This window comes from Lissotriton helveticus, chromosome 11 (assembly GCF_964261635.1).
Source record: "Lissotriton helveticus chromosome 11, aLisHel1.1, whole genome shotgun sequence".
NCBI lineage: Eukaryota > Metazoa > Chordata > Amphibia > Caudata > Salamandridae > Lissotriton > Lissotriton helveticus.
Window position 1 is genome coordinate 843,090,344 of NC_136072.1, and position 27,890 is coordinate 843,118,233.

Genomic DNA, 27,890 nt, shown 5'->3' on the forward strand with positions numbered 1-27,890 from the left:
TGGGCATAAGTAGAATCATGTAGTTTAATGATGGAAAACCTGCTTGATAGGTGGATAGTATCTCATTATCATCAATCCACCTATTTACCCTAGATAGCACTAGTCTAGCCACCAACGTCTGCATAGTGTCTATAAGACTGATGGGCCGGTAATTGGATGGGCAGGCTCGATCCAGCTTTTTATATATGTGGATATTTTCCGCCCCGTGCCAGGATTCCGGAATGGGGGCTCCTCTAGCTAGACCATTGGCAAGGATAAGAATATATTTCAAGGATAAGAATATATTTCAAACAATCCTCATGATCAGATTTAAATATATCCGCCGGGATGCCATCCGGTCGTGGAGCTCTGCCTGAAGCCACCCCGTCAAAAGCACATTCTATTTCAAGTGGGGTAAAAGATAGTATTGCCTCTGGAACTGCACATTGATACTGTCCCGAGTCACTTGTGTAAGAAGAAAATTGGGTCTGAAAATATGTAACCCAGGCTTCTGGGGGAACATTGTTAGCAGGTACCGGACCGGCAAGGTCACCTCCCCTCTTAATTAAATGCCAAAATCTGCACCAGTTTTTCCCATTGCATGCGACCAGCAGGTCCTTCCATCTATTTTCATCATGGGCCTTTTTTGCCCGTAATTGGATAATCTTATATTCAGATCTCCTACTCCTTATCTCCTGGACAGAGCCTGCCCTTATTGCATTTGACAGAGCCCTTTAAGCATTCCTACATGCCCCATCATACCACTTAGCTGCCTTATACCATAGGCACCTGTTGCTTCGCACTTTGGGTTTTACAAAATAAGATTTCAGCTTGGCAAACAGGGCCTCATGATGTACTGTGAGGGCTGATAAGGTATCCTCATTAGGATCAAATTGGGAGAGGGCAACAAGAGAGTCAGCAAGTGTCAGCTTGATTGGAGTTACAGTAGCCTCATCCGCGGAGACCTGTGCCCATTTTAACCAGCGGGAATCATTAGACATAATCACATCTGATGTTACAATGTCCGGGCTGCCACTCCGATTCTGGGTGTAATTCACATCTATTGTCAAAAAAAATAGGTTCATGGTGCTCTCTGGTCTAGTCCCGATCTCCATGTCCCTCACTCTTTGCCAGAATTCTAAATTAATTTAAAAAGTAGTCAATCCTACTTTTCCTTGGCCCACTGCTAAAAGTAAAGTTGCCTTGGATGTCTGATTTAGATCTTCCATTAACTGCACGAAGCCCCCTCGCTATTGTTTGACTTTTAAGCTGAAGCACGGCTTCAGTCAATTTCTTAATTGGGGCGAGCAATAATGACGGGACGCCCCAAACAGCATCTTCATTGCTGGTAAGATTCCAGTCTTCTAAACCAAGAGGCTCGAACGTGCAATTAAAATCCCCCGCAATTATCTTATTACAAGGCCAATTTAGGGATTTCAGAAAAGTGTCGAAACAAGAAATGGTCGGTGAAGCCTTTCGACCTGCCTGCCCTCTGACATAGACGTTTATGAATATACACTCAGGTTCATGTTTGGAGGTTATTCTAATGGCCTGAATGTGTGGGTTATCGATCGCTATGTCTTCAACCTGGAAACCCGCCTGTTGTCTAACTCATATTGTTAGACCACCAGATGACCACCCTTTAATACTAGAAGTTGCAGGCTTGCCGAATGACCGATATCCTGGCCGAAAGATCGTACTCAGAGCTCAGGTTTCTTGAAACGCAACCATGTTGCGCGACTCAATGAAGTTTGACCAGTCCTCAGATCTGGTCTTCGTGAGCAACCCGGCAATGTTCCAAGATAATATATTCAATTACCTCTTGACTAAGCCTGCATTTGGTTCAAGCGTGACCATGTTCTCAATACCCTGGATCCCGTTGGCATTAACTAACTGAAGATTTGAAACCGACGGGTGGGAGGTATCAAAATCATTTGGAGTCTTTCCATCCCGGGTGGATCAGCAGGTGACAGTCAATCGCCGCCATCTAGGCCAGACCATGGGGCAAATCTGTTTGCTAAATTCAATTCAAATGGGTGCACCATAACCCCATGGTGAGCCCTGCGGTAGTCACTCCCGACCCTCCATCCGGATAGGGTGTTGTGATTAGGTCTATAGAAAAACCCTTAGGGAAGCACAAATATTTTAGCAAGACAAAGTTCTTCATTCCTACTCCCTAAACATTCAAGTATGAGCCTGACTACATGTGTATGGTTGATTTTAGCAACCACGCAATCACCCCCTCCATCCTTCGTAGAATAACCAACCCAAGATGAATGTCTAACCATTATAAGATGGTTACAAATATCCCAGTCCCATACCCCTGCTTCTTTCAATTGTACGTTTAGCCAGTGCATTGTTTTTGCCATTAACTGTTTGGTAGATTCTACCTGGCCTTCCTGTAAGGTGGGTACATTCCTCAGGACCACAACCAGTGGTGCTGCAGCAGGGGGAAGATTTACTACCCTCTGATCGTGTCTAGATAAGCTGTTTCCCTGCCCGAGATGTGCTGCATGGAAAACATGTCCAGTACCCCCAGGGGCAGTGATTGGTTGGTTATCTAAACCAAGCAAACGGTTATTGCCTACTGTGCTGCTAGTGATCTTTCGTTGGGTCCATCTCCCTCCACCCTAGGCGAACTCGGGATGAGCTGGGCAAATTCACCAGACATATTCCCTTCCTGTGCTAGCATCAGACGCAGTTACCACCCCCCTATTTCTAATTGGTGCAATAGATAGTAGATTAGTTGTTGGTGGGATATCAGGTAATGGATTTGACATTATGGGGTTACTTATCACATTTGATATCAGATCAGAGGGCCGATTCTTTCCCTTTAATAAAACCATGGCAGAAGCATGATTAGACACAGCTAGAAGTTCAAGATTGGTTACTTTCTCCTCTATTACATTCAGTCTTTCTAGGATTGGAGAGAAAGATGCCAATATAAGGGCCCCCATTCTAGCCCATAGTCTTTCTTCGTTTTCAAGCAGCGGATTTCCAGTTATAACCATGTTTTGAGTGCCAGCTGTAATGATGGTAGGCTGTGGCTCAGATGATGTTGATGATGATAATAATAGCGCTGACCCACCAGTTTCAGTCACTTTAGGCATTTTTGCATTTGTTTGCCTCTCTGGGCCCCCTCCCCGCTTCCTTTTTGAGGCCGGCTCCGGTAAGGTTTCCAGTACTTGGATATTTGATTGGGGCACAGACCTAGTAGTGACTCGTTGTAATGTGTGGATTGATGAGCTCAATTGTACCAAATCATGTGGGGTGGAACTAGTTGATGGCTCCGTTATTATTGGGTTATGCAGCGATAATGGTGGAGTTTGGCTGCAACCCCCTGCAGAATTCAGTGAGTCGGAGCCTATAGTCAGGCAACGTTCTGGCGAGCGTGTAAGCATTAATCCACCCAAAGAAGGCATTGATGTAGGGCTTGGCAGCAGCGGCCAGGTGCAGGTGATTGACAGCAGTGGCCCCTGGGACTTTGAGTCCTTCCAAAGTACTCCTTAAGCCTCCTCCGTTCGATGCGGCTCTGCTTCATCAAACGGACTGTTGCTCTTAATTACCAGTTTTGTCAATCTGCTACTACTATATAATTAACTTAAGCTATTAGGTAACATTTAAAGGGGCTGAAATATCACCAGGAGTGGTCACGTCCTCTGTTGATCCGACCTGCACGACCTTGTCTTAAGGCGTGCACTACTTTGCCCCATGGGAGTCTTCTTAGTGTTTGTATTAAATCCTTTGATTTTCTTAGCCCATCTGACCTCCTTCACAGCCCTGTAATTGCCGTTTCAGTGCTTTCAATGCTTTTAACGTTTTTAAAATTGCCCAGGGGGGCAGTATTTATCGCATTCACGAGTAGCGATGACACACTGCCCCTCACAGCACTGTAATCCCTATAGTGCCATCATGGCGACACTCCCCACCCCCAAGCACCAGGCATGCATGCAAATAAATACACACCACACAAATTTGTTCTTGGGAAAAACTGTTGCAGGTTTATTACATACAACGTTATGTAATATGATGGGTTATCTTACGGGCGATCCAAGGGCAGGCAACATTCTCACCACCTGCCCGCCTGATGAGCCAAGCAGCACTGAGGCGAACCCCATCTGTGCTGCCCCTTCTGGTGATCCTCGCCGGATCACGTGACACTTATACTCACGCCCCTTTCAGGGCGGAGCGTAGCAAGGCAAGCCCCCGGTTGTTCAGGCCCACAACCGTCTGAAGGAGAAACGGGGCGCCGACACGGTTTCCAGGAACCTCTCATGAGGCTCCTGGGCTCTGGCTCTGGCACCCCTATGATTGATTGATTGATTGTGGGTTTCTAAAGCGCTAGAATCGACTCCCGAAGGAGTATCTCTGCGCTGTAGACCGCTGGGGAACCCGTCCTGGCTTTCCCTGTGAGATGGTCCCTACTGGGTATCTCCAAGGTGAGACCAGGCATCCCCAGCGTATGTGGGGGGCCGTTGTGGAGATGAGACAAGCTAATGCCCAGAGTTGCCGAGTGTGATCCCTAGTTAAGAGTAGGCACCGAGGCGAGAATTATCGAGTCCGTTGACCCTGGTCCAAGACCCTGCGTGCCGTGCAGCGGTACTCTTCTGTACCCAATTGCTTCCAGATCGCCCTGTAACTCCGTCTGCAGCGAAAAAAGTACAAGATTACAACATTCTCACCATGCTTCCTACTACCGACCACGCCAGGTAAGCGGTAGGGTGGGAGACGACGTGTCCCGCGAGCTGGCGGCCGCGCGTGTCCGGTGCGACGAAAAAGAGGTCGTCAGCGTGGCGAGGGAGACATATATACCCCTCGCCCCACCTCCCGCACTGGACATGACGCGGCACTGCCCCCGCCCAGGAGGGGACTCCCTTAGAGTCCCTGACCCTTTGGGAGGAAATGAGGGGTGTGGGCTGCCCGATGGCACTACAGGGCCACCCTCTTGAGTGGCCTCGGGCAGCTGCATAGTGCCATCATGGCGACACTCCCCACCCCCAAGCACCAGGCATGCATGCAAATAAATACAGACCACACAAATTTGTTCTTGGGAAAAACTGTTGCAGGTTCATTACATACAACGTTATGTAATATGATGGGTTATCTTACGGGCGATCCAAGGGCAGGCAGCATTCTCACCACCTGCCCGCCTGATGAGCCAAGCAGCACTGAGGCGAACCCCATCTGTGCTGCCCCTTCTGGTGATCCTCGCTGGATCACGTGACACTTATACTCACGCCCCTTTCAGGGCGGAGCGTAGCAAGGCAAGCCCCCGGTTGTTCAGGCCCACAACCGTCCGAAGGAGAAACGGGGCGCCGACACGGTTTCCAGGAACCTCTCATGAGGCTCCTGGGCTCTGGCTCTGGCACCCTTATGTGCCATGCAGCGGTACTCTTCTGTACCCAATTGCTTCCAGATCGCCCTGTAACTCCGCCACAGCTCTGGCGGCGGCCACCGTCGCAAACAGCTCCTTTCTCACCTGCAACTTCTCATAAACAGGCCCCCCACCAAGCCTGGGCAGGAGACCCGATCTATATCCCAGTCCCTTTTGACTTAGACCGCCAGGATCTCTTGGCGGAGGCCATTCAGGCAAGTAAACTTGTGCCCAGGAAAATCCTGCTATGGGAAAGTTCCACTGCTTCAAATGACTCTGCCCCATGCCACTCATGGCGGGGCGGCTGCAGACACTATGGTACACTTGGCACCAAGAGTTTGATGATCTCACCTAGCTGCAGTCCCACTAGCACCGTGTAACTTGCACGCCTGTGCCCGACCTCCGAGGGACAGCAGCCAACTTGTTAGCTGGTCGCTCGCACCCCAGCCCGCCTCCTTAAGGCTGTTAGGGCTAGAAGATTATCCTCAGCATATGCACGGTCCCCTTGCTTCCTAACTCATGCCGCACCTGCCAGTCCCTAACTCTCAGTGTGTGACCATGGGCAGGGGGGAGGTCGCTCCTGCTCTTCCCTGCATCCCTTAATCCTATGGGAATCACCAGCTCGACTCCCCCAATCATGAATACCCCTAGGCATACCGGCTCACAGAAGGCTGATTTTGTGCTGTGCCTCCTGCCCATCGTGTGGGACAGCAGCCCCGGCTCACCTGAACAGTCCGCATGGTGTGTTCCCTTGCACAGCCGTGCTCATGAGAACCTCGAGTAGCACCCAATTTCCACCTGGGTGAACCGCAAAATCCAAAACTGGCCTCACCCATCGGCAAGTCCCTAGCGACACCTCCTAAACCTATTTCTTGGTTGTCACCACTTGGCACTCTACTGGTTGCAGCTCTGTGTTTGTGGAGCGGAAGAGCCCCCCGGGCCCGCTGACACTGAATGGCCGGAGTATGATACCCCATACGCTGACAAGCCTATGGAACCAATCTTCCACTAAGTAAGCCCCCAACGGCACCATATTTGGGACACAGTGTCGCCGGAGACCCCCCCCCCCCAATTCTCGGTTCACCTGTGGAGAAGGGATGGTGGGTGCTTCCTAAGGGCTGTAGACTAATGCTCCACCTATGTTGCCCCTTCAGGGGAAACCCAAGAAGTGGTCAGGCCCGGCATGGAACACCTGCCCCAGCTTAGACTAAATGCATTTGTGACATCGGAGCAGGGGGTGCCCCTACAAGGCTCAGGTAGTGACCCCAAGGAGGAACACCCAGGGGGCAGGCAAGTCTGTTGGAACCAGACGGGAACATTCAGTCCCAGTCATGCCCTATCCTACCTACTGCGACTGTCGGAAGGCAATATTGCCTGTCGCCATGTGGCCCAAACGTAGTGTTCCCCCAAACTTGCGTCACCGCTGCACACTTGTTGGATGACCACTACACCACCCACCCGCTGCCCTGGCTAAAGCGGGGGGTCAATGTCCTCCTCGAGCAACATGTACCTCCCTCTGGATGCGGGGGAATTCCCCAGTGTATATCTGGACCATGTATTTATATGGAGCCAGTCGATGTTCCTCGTCCTGCCTAGGTGTAGGATTGGTGCTAGGCGTGGCGTGCTGCCTCCGCTATTCTACGGCTTCTGGCGTTGCCTCCAGATAATAATACAAGGCCATACTACCCTGCGGCACGCCTGTACCAATGGCTTAACACAGCTAGTTACTTGTGTGAGGTCCCTGAAGCCCGACTCTGGCTTCGCTGTGTAGCTTATTCAGATCCTTCTATTATGAATGGTGGTACTGTCCCCATTCTGTGCTGAATGGTGCATTAAATCTCTCCTTCCAAAGGATGGGAAGCTCACTCTTTGCTTGTGCCGCAAGCACTGCGACGCTATGCGGCCGCTGTTATACTAACCACCAGACCTACCGCTGGGCTTTGTAATTGCGTGCCAGGTGACCTTAACGATCGGCTTGGTGTGGGTGAAGGCTCACATAACCCTGCTTAAGCGCAATTCCTTATGCAATCACTCCTGGCAAGCTCTACGTGTTCACGATGACCCGGAAGGCACATCATCCCCATGGATGCTGACCTGCTCCCAGCATTGTGAAGCAGCATGTGCGAGCTTGCGGCAAGCGTCGCAACGCTGCCACCCCTCACCCTGCCCAGCACCCAGTGCATGCCGCCGTTCCCTGACTCACCGGGATTGGCAGCAGAATTGATGCGATGGACCCTTCTCAGAGCACGATGCATGCACCCTATCCACTGCCTAACTTTATTTGGCAGCTCCCCTGCATGGTGACGACCAAGCTACGCTTCGCATGCACCACGGCTAGGCCTCGCATGACCACCTGACAGTGTGATCCGAACAAGCTATCACCGTTCCGTAGTCCATCTAAACTTGTCGCTGTCAGGTGCCTGGTCTCCCTTATCGTATGTAAGGGGGCCTCACAATACATCCAGAGCTTCTGGTGGCCCACCATTTCACCCTAGGCGCTCTGCTATGGGCATGCCTAGCTAAGCCTTTGTCCTTCTGAGTTGCTAAGGGGGAGGCCGCCATGGCTGGGAAAACCAAGGGTCGCAGCAAAAACCCGGGGGTAGTACCATCCTGATGCCTAGACGCATCGCTGCCCCAGGAGTAAGCATGACCGATAAGTGGTGTAGGGGCTCCGTTGGAAACTCCCCTCACCGCGATTTCTGAACGTTCTCCTCACCCGGTGAGGAACCGGTCCTACCTGCTGTCCATGAACCTTAAACTGTGTCGCGTGCCACGTGGGCCATTTCCCACTAAAACACTGTTGTGGGGCACAGGGCCCTGGACCCGGCCTGCCAGGTCTTTGCTGGCTCGCTATATTGGCTCTAGCACACCCCACTGTACTGCGTGAAAGTTAAACGGAAAATAAGACACATGCGTGGATTGAAGATTGCATCTCCGCGACGGGACACATTGGTCACTCCAATTCTATGGACTAGAAGGCAAGAGTCACCCTTCAGGTGTGTGTGCTCCAGCATTAAACGGCACCCTGTTTCATGTCTTTTCATATAGCGCGGGCACGACCCAAAGGTCTTGGAGCGCTTCACATGTACTGGTTGCTTACGCATTCAGGCAGGAGAAAATTGTATGTTGTTTTTTGTTGCCTGTTTCTAAGCGTGTTAAGGACTAACAATTAATCAATACACGGCTTCTGCCGAAACCTGGGATACAACCGGGAACCGCTAGATATTAGTCTAACGCCTTCCGAACTGGGCAATCTCGGGCACTTTGCTTTGCATCCCAATCGTTGTCGGAATGTGTAGCACGAGCTCGACATTTCTAGACCGGAAATCCTAGGAGCGCGTTACATGAGCACTGACTGCCTGCACATTCGGGCATGGTGGAAAAGTGTATATTGTTTTATTATTCACGCTTGAAAGCATGGTAAGGATGATATGTATTCCCCAAACGGCTTCAGCAGAATAAACGAGTCGAACCGGGAACCTTTGGATCATTTGGTCTAACGCTCTCCGCACTGAGCTATTCGGGCACTTACTTAGCCTTCCACATATTTGTGTAGTGCGCGATCGACCCGATGTTCCTGGAGCGCTTACATGTGTACTAGTCTAGGTATATATAGACGCTCCATTAATGTTCAGGTAATGCCGCCCTCTCCGCATTTGGATTATTTTTGCTTGTCCCTTAGCAATAAAGCCTGAACTTCACACCTCTGTCAATTTACTAGTGCAAATGACAACGCTCTGGCATCTCTGGAAAGTTTGCACTGTAGATTCACTTGCAAAATTCCATGGCCGAATAAACTAATTTGTTGTTGGGTGATCCCCCCGACAACTATACAGTATGACACGACCATACCCACAAATAGTACCACCCTCAGCTCAGCCGAGGGAACTGCAGGGGGCCACCCGGGGTGCCGGAGCTCACTGTAAATTCCTAATCGATGTGACGAGCCCAGGTCCCTCCCAAATCACCACCCCTCGCGGGGGCAACCTTAGGCCTACAGTCTGCGCTGCCCACCTGATCCAGGCCAAACCTAGGCAAACCCGTGAACGTTCAAATTAAATATTGACGAAGAAGTTTATGACCACAATTTGCCAGCTGCCCATATCAAGTGTGTTGCTTGCACAACCGTAAAATTCCCAGGCGAGGATGTGGACTTCAGCACTTCAAAAGGAGGGGAGTGTGCATCTTGGCTCGCAAGTCTGACTATGTTGATGAGCTTATGGATGGATCGGTATACCATCCAAGAATACTACGGCGAAAACCTTGCGCAACCTGAACCTACTCAGCGGGTCCCTATGCGCAGGTCTCAACTGCGCATGCTGTGGCAGGCCCCCTCACCCGAGCTGTGTGCCCTGCGTTTGATGAAACCTGACACAGGACCCATCCCCCTTGCAATGCGCACGATACACCGAGGTGGGAGGGGGGGGCCTCCGCCGCTTCAAGGCTTCAGGAAAATGTCCATCTAGAACATATATTTATTTATTTAATTGTTCATGCGCTCTTATATAGCGCGGCTCTACCCGAAGGTGAGACAGAGCGCTTCACAAAAGGACAGAACCGATACAAGAGAACACCATAAGCGAACAAATTCCAAAGCAAAAGCTACATTACATGAGCCAAAGTGGCAATCGCGAGTGAACAAAGCACAAGAGGCAGCAAACGGTGCACCACAGGAGGAAAAAGCGACATGTGTGCAGGCCACGAAAGCGCACAAAGTACAAGTAGCGGTACAACACTGCAACCGATGGAGGACAGTCGAACACAAGAACAGGCGCCACATAGGCAATGGTGGCACTTGTGCAAGCCTCGGAAGCAAACAAAAAATAAGAGGTAGCAAACAGTGTGTTGCAGGCGAAAAGTGACGTAGGCAGCTATAAAACAATACCACCGTAACTCGCTGAAAACTTGTCATCCTACACTGCCATAACTCTCTCGGGCCAAAATGGGTGCAGTCCAAAACCTACACAGGACCACGCAACTGGCCGCACTCTAACGTACGGACAGGGCACAACCTGCCACCTCGTCCAAGGCCCGCCACTCGTCGGCTGCTGCTTGGCTGTATCCATGCCAGCATGCAGAGAAACCGCGACACTCCACGGGGTGCCGCCCCGCTGCGGAAGTGCGGGCTTCGGGCACATGACAACAACACCTTTGCCGGGGCCCTACACCCGTACCTCGCCTACATGTACGAAAGAATTCACACACTGATCCTTTTGCAGCCCTTACTGTCCGCCACGCCCCGAGTCCCACTGATTGTCAAACACAACGCCCACACTGGTGAGAGCGTCCTGGAGCACTCCACGGGCATCCTGGAGCACTCCACGGGCATAAAGATGTCCGCCCCCAATCTACCTATTTCCGACCGCACCAAAACACGTAGCCTTGAAATGCACTGGGAAGGGACGCGCTTGTACTTCTGCTGAAATAGGCGGACTGCAAGACTACTTAAAACTGGCAATCTATCACACTAACTGCGGTCCGGGAGCGCTCCTCGGAACTATGTTAGGTAGGGGAAGACTAGAGTACCCTTGGCCGCAATACGGTTGGGCAACTGCCGTGGGAACCGGCGTATTGTTTGTGCCTCCCTGCACATTTATTTAAATGGGCCGTACACGAAACGACCTGGAACTACCACTTGCGCCTAAGCGCGTCACAGCTACACGGGAGCGTCGAGCTTCAAGGGAAGTGGAGGCACACGTTTTTTGGCGATGGGCCCCTTCCTGTAGTGCACCCAAACGCCCCATTGCAAATGGCGACCTTGGGGTCACAACTGGCCACACGATCCCCACGCGGTGGCGGGTGGTAAACAAATCGCCTTCTACTATCGCCTCATAGGTACCCGTACACAAGCTGCCCATGTGACGATTTGCGTGCTCCACCAGCCCCCGAGCCGATAAATTCCCCCTCCGGGACCACTAATGACTAATCCAGCCCCACACGGCCTCCAGGACACATCCGCTCAGCCCCTTCTGTGACTGGTGCGGGATTGGAATCGCTCACTTCCTTCACTAGTGCCAGGCCATGGACCCTCTCTCAAATCGCCGCTGGCCCGACGGAGAGGGAGCAGGACTGCGAGCATTGTGCTCCACCCCGAAAACCTATGCTGATTACCCCTGCCCCCAAGCTGCTGGCTGAACGAGACACCTCAGCCCCCCCGGAGGGAAGAGAAAAGGGGGGGGGGGAGGGCGCGTATCGCGTGGGAACACAACCGCCTTCTCTGTCCCCCTGAAACGGCTCGGTTCTCAGACTTTATTATCCGAACCTATTTGAGTTGCCCACACTTCCGGCGTACCAACGCAAAACAGCGTTAGCCTGGACAAACCGCCCGAGAGGTTGCCCCGTAACGGGTACTGGTTGTGGCCAGGTAACTTGCCGCTCGCGGAGACGTTAGTGAACCTCAAAACTGCCATAGGTCTGGCCAATGGGCCGTGGGCATAATCTCCTTGGGGATTTGATCTTCCCTGGGACGCCAACTAGCCCGTCCACCACAGACCCCCACACCGAAGCGTCGGGAAGGGTGGGGGTGGAGGTGATCGACGATCAAACTCCGGGCCAGAGCCACTAATTGGCGAGGAGATAACTAACCTCTGTCCCAACAAAGCATGGTTCTCCAGACACCTCAAAAGACGGCGTGTCCCGCGAGCTGGCGGCCGCGCGTGTCCGGTGCGACGAAAAAGAGGTCGTCAGTGTGGCGAGGGGGACATATATACCCCTCGCCCCGCCTCCCGCACCGAACATGACGTGCCACTGCCCCCGCCCAGGAGGGGACTCCCTTAGAGTCCCTGACCCTTTGGGAGGAAATGAGGGGTGTGGGCTGCCCGATGGCACTACAGGGCCGCCCTCTTGAGTGGCATCCTGCGGTGGCCTCGGGCAGCCGCAGAGCGGCAGTTTTATTTGGGCTCCTCTGCAGCCTCCGCGATAATGGCGGTAGCAACAGTGGGAGAACAACAATGGACTCTCCTCCCTCTTCTTGCACTAAATCCCATCCTCCAATCTCAGGCCCCCACGCTTTCCGGAGATATCGAACGCGATGCAAACCTCTGTCACAACTGGATCTTCCAAGAAATCAGTACGCGTAATCCCTCCAATCGCCCCTGCAAAACAGATAAAAATCCCAAAACCAATGCCCCCTGGTTCACCCCTAACTTAGCCTCTTCGCACTTACTGTGCAGAAAAGCCGAACGCAAATGGCGTAGCACATATGACACTGCCGACCGTCTCATATACCTCCAATTAAGGAGAAAATACCTTTCCGGTATTAAATCCGCCCAAAAAAATCTTCTATGTCAACGCCATTACAGAGTCTAATCAGCAACAAAAAACTCTGTTCTCGATAGTGAAATCGTTCACCCATCCCAAGGCGCTACAACCCGAAATCCCCCCATCTCAGGACCTTTGCAATAAAATAGCTGACTATTTTGTGGAAAAAATCAACGCCATTCAGACAAATTTCCCCCCCCCACAAATAACTCAAGGTACATTCGACCCACCTCAGACAGTATCCCCAACTGGTAGCCTTAAGAACTTCACACCCGTCACCTTAGATCAAACGAGAGAGGTCATCCTGGCATGCAAATCTGGCTCTCCATCTGACCCCTGTCCTCCCAAAATACTCCATCAATTCATTGACGTGGTGAACCCTATCATTAACGATATCGTTAACTCCTCGCTCCGCACTGGATCTGTCCCCCGCCTGTGGAAACAGGGAATAGTTAAACCCCTCATGAAAAAAGCTAACAAATCCCCATCAGATCTTACCAATCTGCGTCCAATTTCACTTCTTCCAGCCTTGGGAAAAATCACCGAACAAGTGGTTTACAGAGAACTCAAATGTTATCTGGAAACTCACAATATACTCCACCCGCAACAATCTGGTTTTCGTCCCAATCATTCGACTGAAACAGCACTGATCGAACTTTCCGACTCTTTAAAGATGATACAAGACCAGAAGAAGAACGCCATTCTCATCCTTCTCGACCTTACCGCGGCGTTCGATACCATCTCCCACGCCATCCTGATTAGTAGATTGGCGGACATAGGGATCTCAGAAGTGGCTCTATCCTGGATAAAATCATTTCTATCCGACAGGTCCCAAACCATCGCTCTTGGCCCCTTCCACTCCAAAGAGAAGAGGGTATCTTCAGGTGTACCCCAGGGGTCCATTTTGAGCCCCCTCCTCTTCAACATTTACCTTATCCCACTGCTATCCCTGATCGAGTCATTCGGCATACCTGTAACATCGTATGCCGACGACACACAACTCGTCGTACCCCTGGAAAAAAACTCTACCAAGGCAGAACTTAACCTTAAAAACTGTCTGACTGCAGTCTTCCAATGGATGGAGACTAACCATCTCAAATGTAACTCCAGCAAAACGGAGATCCTCCCCATTGGTAAAAACACCACCTTCTGCCCAGCCCTTTGGTGGCCGGAAAATTCTGCCGCCCCCCCTCAGACCGTAACATCTGCCAGGAACCTAGGCGTCCTTTTCGATTCAGACCTATCCTTCGATCAGCACGTCAGAACCGTAGCGGGCCGTTGCTTCGGAATTATAAGATCTTTAAAGAAATTCTTCGACTTCCTACCGCTAGACTCCAGGAAAACGGTGACAGTAGCCTTGATTACTACACGCTTGGACTACTGTAACGGCCTCCTGGCCGGTGCCAAAAAGTCCACTTTGACCAAGCTCTAAAGTGTACTTCACACCGCTGCCCGTCTGGTCCTAAAGCTGCCCAGAAGAGCATCTATATCCGCAGCTCTAAGATCCCTACATTGGCTGCCACTCCACAAAAGAATATTCTTTAAAATGCTGATTGTCGCCTTCCGGGCTTTTAATAAAACAGGCCCAAAATACCTTACCAGACGCTTCCCCCACTACAACACGAGCAGATCCCTCCGCTCATCCCATGACAACCTCATCCTCCCAGGTAAATTCAATTTGAAGACTAAAGGGGGAAAAACCCTAAGCTTCCTGGCCGCAAAAGCCTGGAACCTCATTCCGAAAAATCTGAGACTTCAAACACAAGAAAAATCATTCAGAAAAATGCTTAAAACTTGGATTTTTAACCTTCCCGACGACTACACTAAGGCAGCCATCTAACTCCCGCAATTTTCTGTGATGTCTTCTCCTACCCTCTAACAGGAAATTTAGCGCCAAGATGCTCCCTCCGGAGCGAACGTTGCGCTTTATAAATACCCCCACATATTCCACACAAATTCCCCACTCAGCGCGCCGCTCCTCGACAATCGCGATGGTAATGGGCGACCGGTAATGGGCTCGGCGTTTTTGGCTCCTCACTCTGAGCACGGCTCCACACAGCTTCACTCTCCGTAGCGTGGCGTGCAGGGGGGCGTGGCAACTCTCATAGTCGTTGAATGTCGCTCTTAAGGTCACTGGTTAGTCTAAACACATTTTGCAAAGTTCAGTTTACATCATTCTAACAGGGCAAATGCGACCATTGTATCAAGTTCTGTAATTTTCCCAAAGGGTAAGCATGCTGATGGTCTATTCAGATTTTTGTATTGCCTTTGCTAACATAGCTTGAGAGTTTGTTATGGAAGAGACTGCAGCTTGTAGGCATTTCTGAGGATGGACTCAGTGTCCGTCTGTTTGGATTTAGTTTCATGGGTGGCATTGGAACTAGCCAACCTTGACAAACTTTAGCATGGACGACCGTCTAACACAAGATCGCATGTTGGTATCTCTGTCATTTATGCTCTTAGTTAGTGAGTGGGTTTATTATATTACCAGTATACACTGGTGCTACTCTATAATCGGAAATAAGTCATAGAGCTCCAGCTGTATGCTGATGACACTGCCCAATTAAATCGCTCTGCTCTCCAAGAGCAGCATTATTCACTTAATGAGGGACCTGTCATGTAAGCTTTAACACAGCAAAAACACGTCATGGTCTTTGGGCCACCAGCGCGACAGAAAACCTTTTCATGGAAAATCATTACAATTTCTGATGAAAAGATTAACCACTTGACCCGTACAAATACTTAGGTAACAACTTTGGTTAGGAAAGAACACCTTGCTCATCTTTCTTGGCCCGTGTTGTCTACTTCTATGAATGTAAAAACATTTAACAGTTTTATGATGGAATTTAAGACCTACTTCATTAAAATATAAAGCAGAAAGATGGTGCCCGAAATGAATTGTGATACGGAACTTTGGGACCGACAACACTGCGAACAGCTAGATGTTAGAGAGGGTAAAAAGGAGAAGAGGTTGTTACAGCTGCCTTTATATTCACCTGTTCAAGCAACTACATTAAATTTACATCCATCACTAGTAAATGTTCCTGTATGCAAATCTTTTGTCACTTATTTAACACCATAGGAAAGTTAATGTATGTAACTGTTGAGAACATTTGATCAAATGTCTATTACAGCAATGGGAGTTAATTAATTCATGCAACTGCTGTGTCCCCTCTGCGGTGGCTTGAGAAACTGGCCTCATGTCTTTGGCACATTGGAGGTAGGTGACCTTTTGGCCGTAGGGCAATCAGGCAGTGTTCAAAGGGCTGCTTTAGCAGGTCAGTGTGTGGGCTGGTTTTCTGGCTGTTTGTAGGCCTGTTTTTTGGTCTGCTGGGTAAATTTTTCTTCTGATATTAAACCAAACATTGCCTGCAGCAAGCTCAAATCCATTTAGTTCTTCCATACCTTGCAGAACACTTATACAACGCATCTTTAGAAGGTCAAAACGGGCAAATTTTGCAATGTGGGCAACATTTTTAGCTAATTCACTAATGGGTGTTACTTTTATTTTACCGCCTCGGCCTAATTTCAGTTCTACTTAATCCTGAGTAAAGCTAGAGCTGCAGTTCCCAGGCGCAATCCTTGGTTAGAGTGACTCTACTGGAGTCTTGGACAGCTCTGCGAGTTGGACGGGCAGAGTGAATTTTTTTGGCTGCATGAATGCAGCAGTCTTTTTCCCGTGCAATCAGTTCACGGCACCTCTGATTCACCCACTCCAGTTCCATGTCACACAATGGGAAGGAACTTGCTGACTTCTGGCTTTTCCCACTTAGTTGAATCTCTCTGCATGAAGGCTGAATAGCAGTTCCTGTAGCTCAGTTACTTTTCCATACAAGTAACTGCCTTCAGAACTATACAAGGAGCCAGCCTCAGCAATCAGTGTGTCAGAACTTCGCTTGAATTGAACTTTATGTTGTTCCCTCTGGATGATGTCTCTGGTGCTTTGATTCGTCCAGGCATCCTGCATCTCATTTTCTGAAAGTTCTAGGACACATCTCTTTCAGCCCTAAGAAAATATTGTCCACCCCAGAGATTTTTTTCCTGGGTTCCAGATCTTACCTGTGAGAAGTAAGGCTTCCTATCCAGTGTATGTTCCTGTTCCCTCCCTGACTCTTTTGTCCACTACAACAGTAGTTCTTACCCTGTTGTCCGTGGAACTTAGGGGGTCTGTGGTACCTTTTCAGGAGGTCCACAAATTCATATGACCTCCAACTATTATTGTCTGCCAACCATAAACACTCTGTACTGAATACTGATAAACATGGCTCATCCTACGCAAGTAATAGTGTAATCAATTAACAACAATACCTTACGTCTAATGTATTGCCTCTTCTATGTATCTGATAAATAAAAAGTATCAAACAGTTTTGGTCAGAAGCTGATTTCTAGCTTGGGATGGAGCGTGTGTGAATGCACACATCCAAACAGGCTGCAGACTGAACATGCAATCAGTTGCTAACTAGAACAATTTTGAATTGATAAGATTTTCTAGAAAATCTACTATATCTGCACACTTAGAGAGCCAGTTTTCTAGGCGCTCAGTGATCTATGCATGTACACACTGGTGGAATGACCAAATGGTCCTTCTAGGTTGCAAGTGCTCCCATCCACTGCTTTACATGTGCAGGTACTTTAAGATTCCAGGTACCTACACGTCTTGCATTGGAAAGGCGGCTTGCCTGCTCTTTTCAGCAGACCTGAAATACTTCCAGAGGCAGACTTCAACTTCCAAGTCGGCAGCGTGGTGTCTGGCATGAGCACCTGATCTTATGGCATTTGTGCAATCACTGCCTTTGTCACTTTTTGACACAAAGACCCTGCAAGGTTTCTAGCTCCGTCCACTCCAAGCGCAATTGCTGCCGTATCCGTCCGAGGCCAATGTCTATCCAGTTACTACTTTCCCACCATTTCTGGTGAGAGCTCAGATTCCACCGGATTACTTATGGTTTTGTAAATACAACGTGGATCTGATACCCATCTATAATCGCTCTCATAGATAAATAAGAGGTTGCAAACTAAAGTACATGTGCTGAATTCATATAGTCTGTTCTTGTTTGCGAATTGTTTATTGTGTTATTGTTGAGGTACAAATCTTTGAAATGGTGTGCTGGTCCTTGGCTTCCAGATGCGATCCAATGGGGTGGGCTTAAGTCAAAAGGTTAAGAACCATTGTAATAAAATGTAGTCGGAGGGTAGGGGGAATTAGTAGGGGCCCTATTTATGAAGCAAGAGATTTCGGAGTGTGGCTCTTCAACAGACTACTGCTGAGAGAAACCAGTTAACTCAGCTGAATCTCATTTGCTCTATTAATTCCAAATATGTTGCAGAGTATATTTACCACGCATTGGCAAAACCAATAGGTTTCACATGTGGGCAAAGCGTTTGTCTTTGTCAATCAGGTGGTGGTGGTGGTGAATGGGAGAGTGGGTGGCAGTGGTGAATAGGAGGGAGGGTGGCAGTGGTGAATGGGAGAGTGGGTGACAGTAGTGAATGGGAGGGAAGGTGGCAGTGGTGAATGAGAGGGAGTGTGGGAGTGATGAATGGAAGGGCAGATTTGTTTTGAGAACTGGACAGCAATCTGTTGAAATTTCATTGATTTTGGAAAACATACCATCATATCTAATTAAAGAAAATAGTGCTTACAGACTAAATAAGTGCTAAACAAACATATGATGGACAGAATGCTGAATAAATCCTACATTCACCCCCAGTCACGAGATCTGGGTTAAATCTATCCTTCTTTTGCTCACCATGACACCTCAGTTTAGACCCAGCCATACGCAAATCAGTCTTGATCCTGTGTCTCATGGGAACAGTCCAGATAGGACTGCCAAGCCAGGTCCTCCCTGGACCGGAAAGAAGCATCCTGGGACCGGTTTCTGGGTATTACCCTTCATCAGCCAAGCTAGCTTGAATACAGTGTCACAGTGATCAACCCATCCCACTTAGGGTGAAAAGTGCTACGCAAACAAATGATTGACGGAATGCTGAATAAATCATACATTCACCCCCAGTCAAGAGATCTGGGTTAAATCCATTGTTCATTTGCTCACCATGTTACCTCAGTTTAGACCCAGCCATATGCAAATCAGTCTTGACCCTGTGCCTCATGGGCACAGTCCAGACCGAACTGCCAAACCAGGTCCTCCCTGGAACGGAAACAAGTCAGTAGCACTTTTTACCCTAAGCGGGATGGGTATGCCCAGACGTGGGTACCTTGCTCACTGTGCCACTGGATGTGTTTGTGACAATATTTTCTTCTAGGAAGGAGCCCTTCTGACAAAGGCAGCATCAGTCATTTGAGGTGGGGTCACACTTTCTTTATTTCCCAAGTGCATGTATGTGAGCTACATGGCATTTTGAAAAATGCAAAAAAGCTAAATTTTCTAGGAAATCGCAAATTTCCACCAACTTGAAGTTGGTGGTAATTTGCGATTCCTTAAAGCAATATCGCAATTTAAGATGGATACTAGAATAGCATTTAGGGAATTACAAATTGCGATCCTCTAAATGGGTGCGCAAATTTCGCGATTCCTTATTTTGCAAGTGGGTTGTTTCTTCCCTACATTGAACACTACGATTTTGCGAATTTCACTGTTTGCAATCGCAATTTGGCTTGATACATCTGGCCCTATATCCCTAGCTGAGGAAGAAACTCTGCTATTTCTCCTGAAGGATTCAAAGGGGAGGCCTGCCGTTCATGCAGGAAACCTGCACTGGTCAGCAAGAGCACGAATTCAGTTCCTTACTGTGAGGAAACTGGAAATCAGAGAAGTCAAGCTGCTTAAGCCCGTAAACTTGCAACTGCTGCTGAGACTGACCCCAAGGGCCATCAAAGCTGTGAATTTCCTCTGTTGCCTATGTGTTAGACCCAAGACAAATGTGGTGATCATCATAAAAGGCCCTTGTGTTTTTACCCTCCATTTCTGTGCACCTTAGACAGTATGGTGCTAATGATCATGTTGGGCCACTATGTTGCTACTAATACACCGGATCCAGAGGAGTGACGTAAATCGGTCATCCATGCTCTAACTTCAAAACTGGACTATGCGAATAGCTTCTTTTACTTTGGTTTACTATCCTACCTGCTGCACCACTTGCAGATCACTCAGAGTGCAGCAGCTCGGCTGATTTTGAAGTTACCTGCTTGCGTCCCAGTTTTGGGCCACCTGCGCAGTTTTCACTGGCTACATGTGGCCAGTCATATAAAATTCAAATCTTGTTTAAAAAAACAGGAGTGAAAACCCATCAACCAGGTCGGGATTGCAGTAATAAGCTATATATATTGAACAATATCCCAACTGGTATGATTAAAAGACAATTATAAAGGATATGAAAACATTATCCGGAGAGGCACAAGGAGACTCTATGCATTCATTTTCAATGCTGAAAGCATCAATTTAATTCAACATATTCAAAAATTAATAAAACAGGAAAGGATTACAGTTAAATATCAGCACTGCAATTGTGAATACACATTTTTCAATGACCCAAGTGTGTACAAGGTGCACGAGTGAAAGGAGTGACACTACGGCGACGCAAGTGACAATGGGATCAGCGAGGGACGGCGCAAGTTGTTAAGTGAGAATATTTACAGTGACTTCGAACATAGGGATTTCAAAACACTTTAAACAATTGATTTAGTATTTCATTTTCATAGAAATTCGCTATGAAGGAAGCGCCTAAATACAGGCTGAAGGGTCGACGGCGTTTCGATCCGAGCAGTTTGGGATCATCTTCAGGACTGAAAGGGTTGTGTGCAGTGCTGTAGGGAGAGAGAGGGGAGGTGTCACTGAGTATGGACGCACGGGAGGGTAAGTGGGGAGACAGGGACAGGAATGACAGTAAACAAATCTCACCCGGGGTACAAGGAAGGGCTCCTTACGTAGATTCAGAGTTCCTTGGTCCAAAAATTATGAACCGGTGGTCACGAGGGACATCAAGGGCTGAGCTGAGGCTAGAAGTCTGGGAGGGATAGGGAAGGCAATGAGTGCCAGGGACGATATGTGAGCGTGAAAAGGACTAATCTCTAGAAGGGAGTAGGGATAATGAAGCCTACTCACCCATCAGCGGTCGACTGTAACTGACGATATAATTCTGGAGAGTCCCGGTCTCTTAAGATCCGAGGGTCAGGCCGATGGAGGAATTATCGGCGGGTTTGGACGCCGATCTTGCTTGTGATCGGTTCTGTACTAGGAACAATCTAAAAGGAAGTAGAGGAATCGGTCAGGCAAGGGCAATGTGGGTGCAAGCGAAATGAGTATGGGCAAGGCAGAAAACGTACCTCTAGTTGAAAAAGCGGTCGAGCGAATGAATCGCAATGAAATACTAAATCAATTGTTTAAAGTGTTTTGAAATCCCTATGTTCGAAGTCACTGTAAATATTCTCACTTAACACCTTGCGCCGTCCCTCGCTGATCCCTTTGTCACTTGTGTCGCCGTAGTGTCACTCCTTTCACTCGTGCACCTTGTACACACTTGGGTCATTGAAAAATGTGTATTCACAATTGCAGTGCTGATATTTAACTGTAATCCTTTCCTGTTTTATTAATTTTTGAATATGTTGAATTAAATTGATGCTTTCAGCATTGAAAATGAATGCATAGAGTCTCCTTGTGCCTCTCCGGATAATGTTTTCATATCCTTTATAATTGTCTTTTAATCATACCAGTTGGGATATTGTTCAATATATATATAAAATTCAAAGCCATAATCCTCACCTATAGAGCTGGCGAGCATAAAGGTCCTAGTTACCTGACAAAAAGACTGCTCCCCTACAATTAGGCAAGAATGCTTCGATCTAATGGATAGAAACTATTGTGTCCTGAGGATTAGTAAGGCCAGAAGAGGCGTCTGCTCTTTCGCTTATTTAACCACCAAACTTTGGAACTAGCTGCCTCAAATCCTCCGTCTGGTGCCCTCTGAATCAGTTTTCTGTAGACTACTGAAAACATAGCTATCTGTTTGATAATTAGGCTCCCAGTATCGCTGGCTTATTCTTTCAGTGCACTCTACAACCACTAGTGCCGGGACGCCTCTTCGGAGGCAGCTGTGCGCTTTATCAATTCTATTGCATTGTATTGCACAAAGCTGATGACTGCATGAGGCCTGTGTGCTGTGCCTACATCCTTTCTTCAGACAATGGTAATGTTCATGTGAGGTCGGTGTGCGGAACCACCTGTATCCCCATTATAACCCCTGCTGAGCGGTCACTGGAGCACCCCAGTTTGTGTTCGCTGCTGCCCACAAACTTCTACTCTACCCTCAGGCTAATGAGCCTTCTCAGAGCAGCCAGGAGCCCCAGACTACGTAACCTCTGCTAATGAAGACGGGTCGAGCAGCCCAGGCTTTGCAATCAACCCCTGTGCAGCTATGCTGGAAATGATAGGGGGGAACTGAAAATAGGTATGGAACTGTGCCAGTAAGAACGCTTGTAGATCCTTGTACTTGGCTCTCAAAAAGGAATTTGGTCTACTAATATATCTCCACAGCACCATGCATGCAGGAGAGAAGTTGCAGTTTAACACAGATACTACTTTCAGATTATTATTTTTTGCAGTTCTATATAGCACGAACTCGGTCAGGCCAATGGGCAATGAAGTGATTTACATGTGCACCAGTTCATTAAACAAAGTCAGATTCATTTAGAAAGGCATTGGGAGAATAAGTGATTCGCCCAGAATCACATGATGTTGAGCCGACGCCAGGACTCGAACGTGGTTCCCTAGTTACAAAGTACACAGCTCAGGTTGGAAGGCCACATCGTCCACTACTGCTTTTAGTTGAGTTGTTGGTGCTATTGAATGAATTGTTAATTCTATAGAACCCAAAGATACTAAGCTTGTAACCTTAAACAAAATATCTCAGAATGGACAACTCCTTGAACTATGAACTATGAACATAACAAACATCATAAAGGGACCTGCAGAGCCGCTCAAAACTGCCAGCTTTCTGGAAACCATAAGCTGCGCGCCTATCTTACTGTTCTTCATCCATCACACTGCTATGCGACCCATCCCATAACATGATAACTGCACTTCTGCTGTCTTCAAACATGACTTGAAACCACTTCTCACACAGAATTAAAACAAGAGAGCAGTGCTTAATTTAAGCCAGTGGCTTCACGTGCTTGGCACCGGCACTTAACTGTTAGCACTGGCTCTAGTGATAGTCAACCACAGGGTGGTGCTATCTGCCCAATTTGGGATGAGCACAACAACAGTGTTTAATAAGTCAATACTCATTCAAAAACAATAAAACCTGCCGCTAGTGTCATTATTATAGCTTTGGGTGGCCTGGAATAGTCTGAATTATCACACTTGTAAGAGTATAATGATTCATAGTTGTGTTTGTACTGACCTTGGCAGCCCTGGAAGGGGAAATGGGTGGAGGATGCTGCAGTGGTCTCCCGAGAAGGCTCTGGAGCGTATTTTTTTGTTTACAAAGTGAGCACTGCTTCCAGCCACACACCATATACGGTTCAGCCTGCTAGCATTGTAGGCAAGTGCTTCAGCACACCACACAGAGGTAGTAAACGCTAAATAAATATTACAATACAATAATAACAGTATTTTACCTTTAAAAAGAATGGCATTGCTTTTATTGCGACACATTTTGAGCAAACTAGACATTCTGACCCACACCACCCTACAAGACTAAACATAGGCTGTTCCTCTTCACTACAAACAAAGTCAAAAATTTCCAAGTCAACCTGCAAACTTCTCTGAGATACTACCTAATTGCCTGAGTCACGCAGGCCCTGGTGAACTTGCTTGACATTCACAAATGTGAAATAATGAATACTAATTAAATAAAGTTAAACGCGAACCGTTAGGCTATACCTACGCAAACGTTAAATACCAAAATAAATAATATAAAATGCAATTGTCCCTTAAATGAGTTGATGATGCCCAATGTAACAGAAAACAAGGCAATGGTAATGGTATGTGCAGTACCAGGAAAAGAGAAAGGTGAGGCGCGCGAGAGAGAAAGGTGAGGAGCAAGAGAGAGAAAGGTGAGGAGCAAGAGAGAGAAAGGTGAGGAGCGAGAGAGAGAAAGGTGAGGAGCAAGAGAGAGAAAGGTGAGGAGCGAGAGAGAGAAAGGTGAGGAGCGAGAGAGAGAGAAAGGTGAGGAGCGAGAGAGAGAAAGGTGAGGAGCAAGAGAGAGAAAGGTGAGGAGCGAGAGAGAGAAAGGTGAGGAGCGAGAGAGAGAGAAAGGTGAGGAGCGAGAGAGAGAAAGGTGAGGAGCGAGAGAGAGAAAGGTGGTGAGAGCAAAAGGTGAGGAGAGAAAGTGAGAGAGATGAGGCGTGCGAACGAGAAAAAAAAGAGAGAGAGAGAGAGAGAGAAAACACTTCTTCTGACTGTGCTGTACCTGTTGTGTGTGTATTCAGGGAGTTTATACCCCAATGAAATCTTCACCAGCAGACTCCCCTCCAACCTTTCAATGCACCAATCGAATCATTTTGACTGTTTATTATGTAACTGGGGCTCCAAATGTTTTCATTATCAAAAACCACAAGGACAGCAACTTCCTTAACACCACGAACTGTCACAGGACAGCTGGCAGAAGAATAGACTTGCACACAAAACATGCAGCAATAGTGAAATATTTCCGAAGTGTGAGAAATAAATATTGGCTGCTGCTACACTTGTGCTACCTCATCCTTGCAAAGCTTCCAGTCCCCTTTCAATATCTATGTCAACATATTCATTTCACTTTAACTTAACAAATGCACTTTTCACTGACTTGCACATAAACACTACCACAAACACACAAACAACTTAAAACTGCCCCCTAGCAATATACACGTTTTGTGTTACACAATTAAACTAGGTTTCATAAATGCAACAGGCTACTTTTCCTTTATGTTCAATTACAAAGAGCAATTAAATAAAGGTGTAACAAAACATTTTGGGTGTCTTATTACAATATTACCATGTACTGCATATGCCATACAAGTGGCATTTTTCTATACTAAAGCCTAAATATGCAAATTAGCTAGCCCTATTGGCTATGTGTCAACTCATTGAGCTACTGGTGCTTAAGCAGATTCATGGGTGATCCTAGGGTGGTGTGTGTGATTCTCTCCTCCATTTACCATTGTCTTTAGCACTAATATGGAATTATGGGCTTCTTCACTTTCTTACACCGAGCTCCAAATCTTACTAATCTGTAATACTATCTTTGCTGCATGCATCTCTTTCATAGCGCATGTTAGTCTCTTAATCAGAAAGACCTATTTCTTGTTCAATCACAATGTCCCACTCTTTCCAGGTTACAAAGTACCTCAAATGGTTTCATGTTGGTTTTAGACTTGTTTAGCCGGTTGGCGAAGCTGATGTCCTACAGTAAATGAAACTCACATCCTCAACACACACAAACAGAGATGGAGCGGCCTGTGGGTCCGCCCCTTCAGCCATTGCGGGTCTGAAGTATTTTTCACATTTTGTATCAGCCCCACGAGAGCATTGTTTATTTCGCACGAGTGATGGAAACGTAGCCCATCTCTACAAAGAATACAAAGTGAAACTAGAGAGTGGGTGTACAGCTATTCTGAAAAGATTTCTAACAAAGGGTGGGTGGCACGGAGAACAGAAGTCCCACATGATCACATCTTTCACAGTTGTGCAGATAAGTGACAATTCAAATGAGGGAAATAACATAACTGTCTGATCTGGCCTCCTGGGCAGGCACATTAACCCATTCATGACTGTTTTTTGTCAGGAGAACTGCTTATGTCAGTTTTTTGGGCATTCTCAGTGAAGTAATTTCACAGCGCAAAAAAAGATATATATTATACACATTCCTTATTCGCTTTATATGTAGTCAACATCTCCTTGATTCTTTTGCACCTATATGTGATCTGTACTCCTAAATGTGTTTGCTATCTTGCCTGTCATTGTTCTTTTTGTATTTCTTTATTAGTTCCATATTTTCTTTTTCCACCGTTTATTCTCTTTTCATTCTTTCTTTTTTCCTTCCTTTACAGCCTTCTTTCCATATTTCCTTTCTTCTTTTGTACCCTCTTTCTATCCTGCTTCCTTTTATTTTCAATTGATTACGTGCAATCTACTTTCTTTCCTTTACGCTTTTCACTCCATTTGCCTCCAACTTATTTTTTTCTTTGCCGTTTTAATAACTTTTCTTTCTTTTCGTCAGCGTTTTATACTTTCTGGCAGCTTTTGAACCCCACCTCACAGCTATATTATTGTAGTTTATTTATACACTATATATCCATTTCTGCTTCTAACTTGCCGTAACCTGGATACCAACGATGAAACTTAAAATAGACCATAAAACAATTTAATCTGTCCTGGTAGCACCCTGTTTAAGCTAGTACAGCGGGTGCTTAAATTCCCCCTTGCAGCCTCAAAGATGCTTCCAACTATCGTGTTTTTCTCTTCCCTGACCCCACTGCGCTGACATTATAGACGAGATATCAACCCCAAGTGATCCGCAAGGTTATTTCTGAGATGGGTAGAAGGGCTGCTATGTGATCCTCTACAATAGAGAGTATGGCACAACAATAAGACCTACATGGTTTTGAGTGTGGAAGCAATTCAATCGCTCCTGGATGGACTGAAGTCAACTGCATGAATGCGGCTGTATGAAACAGTTTAACACCCTGGCTCCCCACCTGAAGGACATCTGCTGTCACTACACTGACAAAATGGGTTTTGAGAGAAAACTACAAGAGAATATTTGATGAGGTAAGTTACTGCCCCAACACAAAATCCCTCATTTGTTCCCCTATGTTTTATGGGGCGAGCCTCTGAGAGCATGCGCTAGCGCATACGTCCCGCTAGTGAGACACTCCAGTCCAAAACAATCCGTCCCACTCCAGGCCAAAACAATCCGTCCCACTCCAGGCCAAAACAATCCGTCCCACTCCAGGCCAAAATAGTCTAAAACAATCCGTCCCACTCCAGGCCAAAACAGTCTAAAACAATCCGTCCCACTCCAGGCCAAAACAGTCTAAAACAATCCGTCCCACTCCAGGCCAAAACAGTCTAAAACAATCCGTCCCACTCCAGGCCAAAACAATCCGCCCCACTCCAGGCCAAAACAATCCGCCCCACTCCAGGCCAAAACAATCCGCCCCACTCCAGGCCAAAACAATCCGCCCCACTCCAGGCCAAAACAATCCGCCCCACTCCAGGCCAAAACAATCCGCCCCACTCCAGGCCAAAACAATCCGCCCCACTCCAGGCCAAAACAATCCGCCCCACTCCAGGCCAAAACAATCCGTCCCACTCCGGGCCAAAACAATCCGTCCCACTCCGGGCCAAAACAATCCGTCCCACTCCGGGCCAAAACAATCCGTCCCACTCCAGGCCAAAACAATCCGTCCCACTCCAGGCCAAAACAGTCTAAAACAATCCGTCCCAATCCAGGCCAAAACAGTCTAAAACAATCCGTCCCACTCCAGGCCAAAACAGTCTAAAACAATCCGTCCCACTCCAGGCCAAAACAGTCTAAAACAATCCGCCCCACTCCAGTCTAAAACAATCCGCCCCACTCCAGTCTAAAACAATCCGCCCCACTCCAGGCCAAAACAATCCGTCCCACTCCAGGCCAAAACAGTCTAAAACAATCCGTCCCAATCCAGGCCAAAACAGTCTAAAACAATCCGTCCCACTCCAGGCCAAAACAGTCTAAAACAATCCGTCCCACTCCAGGCCAAAACAGTCTAAAACAATCCGCCCCACTCCAGTCTAAAACAATCCGCCCCACTCCAGTCTAAAACAATCCGCCCCACTCCAGTCTAAAACAATCCGCCCCACTCCAGTCTAAAACAATCCGCCCCACTCCAGTCTAAAACAATCCGCCCCACTCCAGTCTAAAACAATCTGCCCCACTCCAGTCTAAAACAATCCGCCCCACTCCAGTCTAAAACAATCCGCCCCACAGTCTAAAACAATCCGCCCCACTCCAGTCTAAAACAATCCGCCCCACTCCAGTCTAAAACAATCCGCCCCACTCCAGTCTAAAACAATCCGCCCCACTCCAGGCCAAAACAATCCGCCCCACTCCAGGCCAAAACAATCCGCCCCACTCCAGGCCAAAACAATCCGCCCCACTCCAGGCCAAAACAATCCGCCCCACTCCAGGCCAAAACAATCCGCCCCACTCCAGGCCAAAACAATCCGCCCCACTCCAGGCCAAAACAATCCGCCCCACTCCAGGCCAAAACAATCCGCCCCACTCCAGGCCAAAACAATCCGCCCCACTCCAGGCCAAAACAATCCGCCCCACTCCAGGCCAAAACAATCCGCCC

General features: G+C 47.9%; 1 protein-coding gene across 2 annotated transcripts in view; it reads right to left on the minus strand.

Moving 5' to 3' along the window:
- Window positions 1–27,890, minus strand: part of TCN2 (transcobalamin 2) — a 122,829-nt gene that overhangs the window by 86,312 nt on the left and 8,627 nt on the right. The window contains exon 2 of one of the 2 annotated variants that reach the window (XM_078667070.1): window positions 20,677–20,816. The exons of the other annotated variant lie outside the window; for it this stretch is intronic. The gene's annotated coding sequence lies outside the window, so the exon portion shown is untranslated. The remainder of the gene's footprint in view (window positions 1–20,676; window positions 20,817–27,890) is intronic. 2 annotated transcript variants of the gene reach the window in all.